The sequence below is a fragment of the Equus asinus genome, chromosome 7 (genome assembly GCF_041296235.1).
Source record: "Equus asinus isolate D_3611 breed Donkey chromosome 7, EquAss-T2T_v2, whole genome shotgun sequence".
NCBI lineage: Eukaryota > Metazoa > Chordata > Mammalia > Perissodactyla > Equidae > Equus > Equus asinus.
In genome coordinates, this window is record NC_091796.1 from 59,516,085 (window position 1) to 59,523,669 (window position 7,585).

Consider the following 7,585-nt stretch of genomic DNA (forward strand, 5'->3'; position numbering starts at 1 on the left):
CATGATTGTCTGTGTAGAAAATCTGAAAGAATCGACACATACACACAAAGCCTGAAACTAGTAGGAGAGATTATGGCAAGGTTGCAGGTATAGGGGAAGAGGGAGAATTCTCCCCCGCTCCCTTTCCCTTAAGGTTCTTATGACTGGTCAAATAATTAGAAAGGCAGGTTAGGGGCTGGCCCGGTGGCTCAGCAGTTAAATTCGCACATTCCACTTAGGCGGCCCAGGGTTCGCCAGTTCGGATCCCGGGTCCAGACATGGCACCATTTGGCAAGCCATGCTGTGGTAGGCGTCCCACATATAAGGTAGAGGAAGATGGGCACGGATGTTGGCTCAGAGCCAGTCTTCCTCAGCAAAAAGAGGAGGATTGGCAGCAGATGTTAGCTCAGGGCTAATCTTCCTCAAAAAAAAAAAGAAATAGAAAGGCAGATTAGCAGGAGAAAATAAAACAAAGTTTAATAACATGTATACATGGGAGAAACCCAGGAAAACTGAGAGACACCACAATGGCCAAAGTTACCACTTTAAATATCATCTCAACTAAAGACAAAGCAGGATGTTGGGGGTAATGGTGTGGGACTTCAAAGGGGAAGAAGGCAATTCACATGGAGATGGAAAAGCAAATGCTTGTTAGACATCTGTTTGCTGGGCCCCCTGTAGAGAATATGGCCCAAGAGACAGAATTTCCATAAGACCGGGCTTGTTGGTGCCTTTCTTATCACACCTATTTTACATTATACTATGGTTATCTCATGGCGTTAGCTTCTTCCTGGATCAGGCCTTCTATCTTAAATTCTTTTAGGCAATTTAGGGGAAGGCCAAATGTTCTTCCTGATTCTTCCAAGCCCTTATTGTCTTCAGCTCAAGATAATCTACATACCAGAGTGGAGCATCTTGGGGCAACCTGCCCTGAACCCCATCTCAGGATACAAGGTTGATATACAAAAGTCAATCTCTTACATATATACCAGGAATGAACAAGTGGAATTTGAAATGAAAAACACAACACCATTTACATTAGCAGCAAAAAAAAAATGAAATACTTAGGTATAAATCTAGCAAAATAAGTATAAGATCTATATGAGGAAAACCACAAAACTCTGATGAATGGAATCAAAGAACTAAATAAATGGAGAGATATTTCATGTTCACGGACAGGAAGACTCAATGTTGTCAAGATGTCAGTTTTTTCCAACTTGATCTATAGAGTCAACTCAATTCCAATCAAAATTCCAGCAAGGTATTTTTTGGATATCAGCAAACTTATATGGAGAGACAAAAGACCCAGAATAGACAACACAAAATTCAGAGAGAAGAACGAAGTTGGAGGACTGACACCACTTCAAGATGTTCTTTAAAACTACAGTAATCAAAACAGTGTGGTATTGGTGAAGCAATAGACAAATAGATCAACAGAACAGAATACAGAACCCAGAAATGATACCCCCAAAACATAGTGAACTGATCTTTGACAAAGTAGCAAAGGCAATACAATAGAGCAAAGATAGCCTCTTTAATAAATGGTGTTGGAATAACTGGACATCCACCTGCAAAAAAAGGAATCTAGACACACACCTTACACTTTTCACAAAAACTAACTCAAAATGTATTACACACCTAAATATAAAGTGCACAACTATAAAACTCCTAGAAGATAACAGAAGGAAACCTAGATGACTTTGGATATGACAATGACATTTTAGATACAATACCAAAGGCAAAATCCATGAAAAAAATAATTGATAAGCTGAACTTCGTTAAAATTAAAAACTGCAGCTCTACAAAAGACAATGTCAAGAGAATTAAAAGACAAGCCACAGACTGAGAGAAAATATTTGCAAAAGACACATCTGATAAAGGTCCAAATCCAAAATATGCAAAGAACACTTTAAACTCAATAATAAGAGGGGCAGCCGGGGGAGCAGTGGTCAAGTTCACACTCTCCACTTTGGTGGCCCGGGGTTCTCCAGTTCAGATCCAGGGTGTGGACTTATGCACCACTTATCAAGCCATATGGTGGCAGGCATCCCACATATAAAATAGAGGAAGATGGGCATGGATGTTAGTTCAGGGCCAGTCTTCCTCACAAAAATTTTAAAAACCCTCAATAATAAGAAAACAAACAACTCAATTAAAAAATGGACCAAGGGCTTAACAAACACCTCACCAAAGAAGATATACACATGGCAAATAAGCCATAAATTCATAAAGATGAAAAGATGTTCAACATCATATGTCAGTTAGGGAGCTGCAAATTAAAACAACAATGAGACAGCTCACGTTAGCTTGTATTTCTTAGTGCTGAATAATATTCCATTGTCTGGATGTATTATAGTTCATTTATCCATTTGCCTACTGTAGGATATCTTGCTGGATTGTAAAATTTGCTGGATTGTATGGTACTGCTACTACACACCTGCTAGAATGGCCAAAATCCAGAATACTGACCACACCAAATGCTGAGGAGGCTGTGGAGCAACAGGAACTCTCATTCACTGCTGGCGGGGATGCAAAATGGTTCAGCCACTTTGGAAGACAGTTCGGCAGTTTCTTACAAAACTAAACATCCTCTTACCATACAATCCAAAATCATTCTCTTCATATTTACCCAAAGGAATCCAAAACTTATGTCCACACAAAAACCTGCTCACAAATGTTTATAGTGGCTTTACTCATGATTGCCAAAACTTGGAAGCAACCAAGATGTCCTTCGGTAGGCTAATGGATAAATAAACTGCAGTGCATCCAGACAATGGAATATTATTCCGTGCTAAAAAGAAATGAGCTATCAAGTCATGAAAGGCGTGGAGGAACCTTAAATGCAGTGAAAAAGCCAATCCGAAAAATTACACAAGGGGCCAGCCCAGTGGCGCAGTGGTTAAGTTCACATGTTCCACTTCTTGGCGGTCCAGGGTTCGCCAGTTCCGATTCCGGGTGCGGGCATGGCATTACTTGGCAAGCCATGCTGTGGTAGGCGCTGTGGGGGCCTGGAATTGGCCACCCCAAGATATGTCTCTTTGTCATGATGATTATTTAGGGCTGGTTGCTTTGCAGACAGGAAAGCAACTGAAAGGTAGAATTTACTTACCCTTTGTAAGAGACATTTACATTGTAAAGGAAATCTCCATCTGTAAAGATATCTCCCTCTCTTACCAGAAAGAAGGGGGGATGACCTTATCTCTAGAAACTCTTAATCAGTGGGGAAGGCAAGGACTTAAATCTGCATTTGTTTGTTGTGCTTGTCTGGTAACCTCCTGTAACTGACTCCCCCCTACCCCCAACATCCTCCTTTGTCTTTAGCTGAAGATGATATTTAAGTGAGGGCTCACCATTTTGGCGAGTTGCTCAGCTTGCCTGACCTCTCCCATGTATACATGTTATAAAGCTTTGTTTAATTTTCTCCTGCTATTCTGTCTCATGTGAATTTAATTCATTCTCCAGCCAGACGAACCCAGAGAGGGTAGAGGAAATGTCTTCCTCCCCTACAGCGCCCCACATATGAAGTAGCGGAAGATGGACACAGATGTTAGCTCAGGGCTAGTCTTCCTCAGCAAAAAGAAGAGGATTGGCAGTAGTTAGCTCAGGGCTAATCTTCCTCAAAAAAAAAAAAAATGAAAAATAAATGAAAAACTACACACTGTATGATTCCAATTGTATGACATTCTGGAAAAGGCAAAACCATGGAGACAGTAAAAAGATCAGTGGTTTCGAAGGGTTAGGAGTCAGAGGAAAGGGATGAACAGACAGAGCACAGAGGATTTTTAGGGCAGTGAAAATACTCTGTATGATACTGTAATGATACATACATGTCATTATACATTTGTCCAAACCCCTAGAATGTACAACACCAAGAGCGAACCCTAACATAAACTATAGAGTTTGGGTGACTATGATGTGTCAGTGTTGATTATTATTGTAACAAATGTACCCCCAGGTGAGGGATTTTTGTAATGGGGGAGGCTGTGCACGTGTGGGGGCCAGGAGTATATGGGAAATCTCTGTTCCTTCTCTCAACTTTACTGTGAACCTAAAACTGCTCCAAAAAAATCTTTGAAAAAAGTGAGCAGACACAATCAGGCAATTCACCAGTAGGAAATGAATGTATGAAGACAGTATTCAATTTCACAAGTAAAAATATAGATTAAAGCATCAAGAAACAACTTTTTTCCACTTATCAAATTAGCGAAGTCCTAAACCCTAAAGCTGGGTGCTGCTGTGAGCAGGGCGGGAAAGGGACGCTCGCGGGCTGGGCAGACTGCCAACTGCTTTGTCTTTTTTGGAGTCACACATTCTTTTTTTATGTATGTGAGTATCCTCACAGCCATTCTGTCGTGTAGGTGCCTTTGCTCGTCTTTTCTCTGACACATTGTTTGTTTATTTTCCGTTTTACTCTCCATGAGCAACTGCAGACTCTTATCAAGTTTATCTTCAGGTTCTGGTGGGAGGGGGGGATAAGGAATCTGAAAGCTCTCTGCTCTTTGCCAAATATACAGTATTTGCATCTAGAGGATAATGAGGGGAAGAAAAAGGGCCCAGGAGGTTTAGGTCAGGATAACTAGTAATAATCTCCTCTTTCAATATGAAAGTCTGGGAGGGAGAAGGACTCTTAATGAGAGCTAACTCTAATGAGTGTTAATTGCTAGCTGGGTACCAGGTACCACCCTGCCAAGCATCTTATACCGGTGATGTCACTGTCTTCCTGCCTAGAAGAAGGTGCTATTATTGTTCTTGAAGCTGAGGCACAAAGTTCTCTGCAGAAGTCTGCCTGTATGGGCCACGGCCAAGATTCCAGCCCAGACGCTGTAACTAGTCAGCGAGCACTTCAACTACCACATGATGTGTTTAACTTTTCTTGATTTTTAGTTTGAGGCGTTGGTAGGGATCTATAGAAACAATGAGCACAGTGGGAAGTAAAATAGGGGAGCTGGATGCAGAGAATCCAGAGTCAGCGGAGAGAGGAGAGAGTCAGCGCTGGCGTGCACAGTCACCCCCCATCTGTGCAGATCCTACTCCTCCCTGCTGACTGGAAGCTCCTGGTGATCCAGGACAGTATCCTGAACATGCTGGCATTCTCTGCAGGTCCAAGGAGTCTCTCCCAAAGAGTAAAAGTAACAAATATCTATTGAATACGTGAAATCATGTCTATGAAATACAACATTTTCCACTCACCTCTACTATTCTTAATGCCCTAGAGTTCTCACCTAGAGAGCAAACAACAAACCTGACAATAATACTTGTGCTGGTTAATTTTCTATGTCAACTTGGCTAGGCCATGTACGCAGATATTTGGTCAAACATTATTCCAGATGTTTCTGTGAAGGTATTTTTAGATGAGATTAACATTTAAATCAGTGGACTTTGAGTCAAACAGATTACCCTTCATACTGTTGGTGGCCCTCATCCAATCGGTTAAAAGCCTCAACAGAAAAAGACTGACCTCCACAGAGAAGAAGGAATTCTGCTAGCAACCGCCTTCACCCTTGAACTGTAACTCTTCCCTGAGCCTCCTGCCTGCCAGCCTGACCTACAGATTTTGGACTTGACGGCCCCCACAACCACTTAAGCCGACTCCTTAAAATAAATCTCTCTATATGTACATATATACACATCCTAGCGGTTCTGTTTCTCTGGAGAACACTGACTAATACAATATTCTGCTAACTTTTTCCTTGTCCTGAATTCACCACCTAGTGTGCATATATATTGGTCCCAACTCTGTTTCCCCAAATATTAATCGGGCACCCACTGTGTGCCAGGCACAAGCCCAGGAGCTAGAGATGCAAAATGTCAACAAGGAGCCCTGGCATCAGGAAGACTGCAGCCTGAACTTACCTGTGACTGTGACCCTTGGAAGAAATAGACTATTTCCCAAACCTCCATGGCTGTGGCCACAAGGTGAGAATCCACGAATATAAATGTAGGATTGGGCCATATCAAGATTGTGAGGAGAGAGCAATAATGATTAAAAAATAAAAATAAAAAGGGGCTGGCCCCGTGGCCGAGTGGTTAAGTTCGCGCACTCCGCTGCAGGCGGCCCAGTGTTTCGTTGGTTTGAATCCTGGGCGCGGACGTGGCACTGCTCATCAAACCACGCTGAGGCAGCGTCCACATGCCACAGCTAGAAGGACCCACAACGAAGAATATACAACTATGTACTGGGGGACTTTGGGGAGAAAAAGGAAAAAAAAAATAAAATCTTTAAAAATAAATAAATAAATAAATAAATAAAAATAAAAATTGGAGATAATAGATCCAGGTCCAAAGCAGAAAAGATGTAGTCTGTAAGGTTTAAGCTGGTGACCAAGAAATGGCAGAACTAGAGAGAAGGAGCTGGTAGAGAAGCAGAGACGAGTCAGTGCTAAAGGTGGTGGTTCAGAATAAAACAGCCAGGCCACTGCAAGGGGGGAGGGCCAAGAAGGAGAAGGCACCACTGGGGGAAGGTTTCACCCACCACATCGTCAGGGTGTCAGGAAGCTTGTCTGGACTGCAATATCTAGCCTGACTCAAGGGCACGATGCAGAGAAGTGAAACAAAAAGGCATTACTTCCTCCCTATCCAAGGGAGTTGAGAGAGGGCCGCAGGCCAGACCAGAAATAGAAAACAGTTGTGTTCAGAAAATGGACGAGAGAAACAGTATAAATGTCTGGTGTGTTAACCAGCCCCAGCTGCCCAGCATAGCGAGAGTGTCTGCTTGTACCGGAGCTGCACGCTACAGGTGCTGTACCGGGGCCCGTGGTAGATGCTCCATAAAGACTTGTTGAGACAATGAATGGATAACGAATGACATCCCTGGGACACACTGACAGCTGAATGAAGGAAGAAAAACAAAGGGAAGTAAAAGCGGAGGGCTGTGTATCAAGGAGGCGGTCTCCAGAGGAAGGTGCAGTGCTCTTGGGCGGGGAGTGGACAGTTACCACTTCTGCTTGGAGACACCTTGTCTCCTGATGCTGGTGCCCTCCTGCATCTATCAGGTCAGTCCCAATGTCTGAGACGCAGATCTGTCCCAAAGCTCAGGCTCAATCCTGCCTGTGATATTGTGATTTACAAGAAATACATATATTTGATTATTCAGATGACCAAAATATATTTCTCAGATAGATTTGGTCTTCATTCACTGTTCTTGGCTCACAGCTCCTAAAACATGTGGAATTTCCTGAGCGTTGAGACAATGGGAGCATCTTTTGTTATAATATTTGGTCTCTCGTCCTCAGTTCCTGAAAACGCCTCAGGGCCATAAAGGTGAAAAGCATATCGTATTAATGTTAATGAAGGTGACTTTTGGACCCTACCCAAGGATGAGGGCTGGTTGCCAGGAGAACCAGCCATGTGATCAGAGGATTAGAACTTTCAGTTGCACCCCCTGATTTCCGGGGGGAGGAGGGAGGAGCTTGAGGTTGAGTAACTGCCAACGGCCAATGACTTAGTCAATCATGACGATGTAATGAAGCCTCCATAAAAACCAAGAGGACAGCTCGTGGACCTCTTTTTTTCAGAGAGCTTCCATGTTAGACAACCAGAATGCCTCCAAGAGCCACTGTGCCCAGCCCCAAGCTCCACGAGGACAGAAGCTCCTCTGTTCAGGATC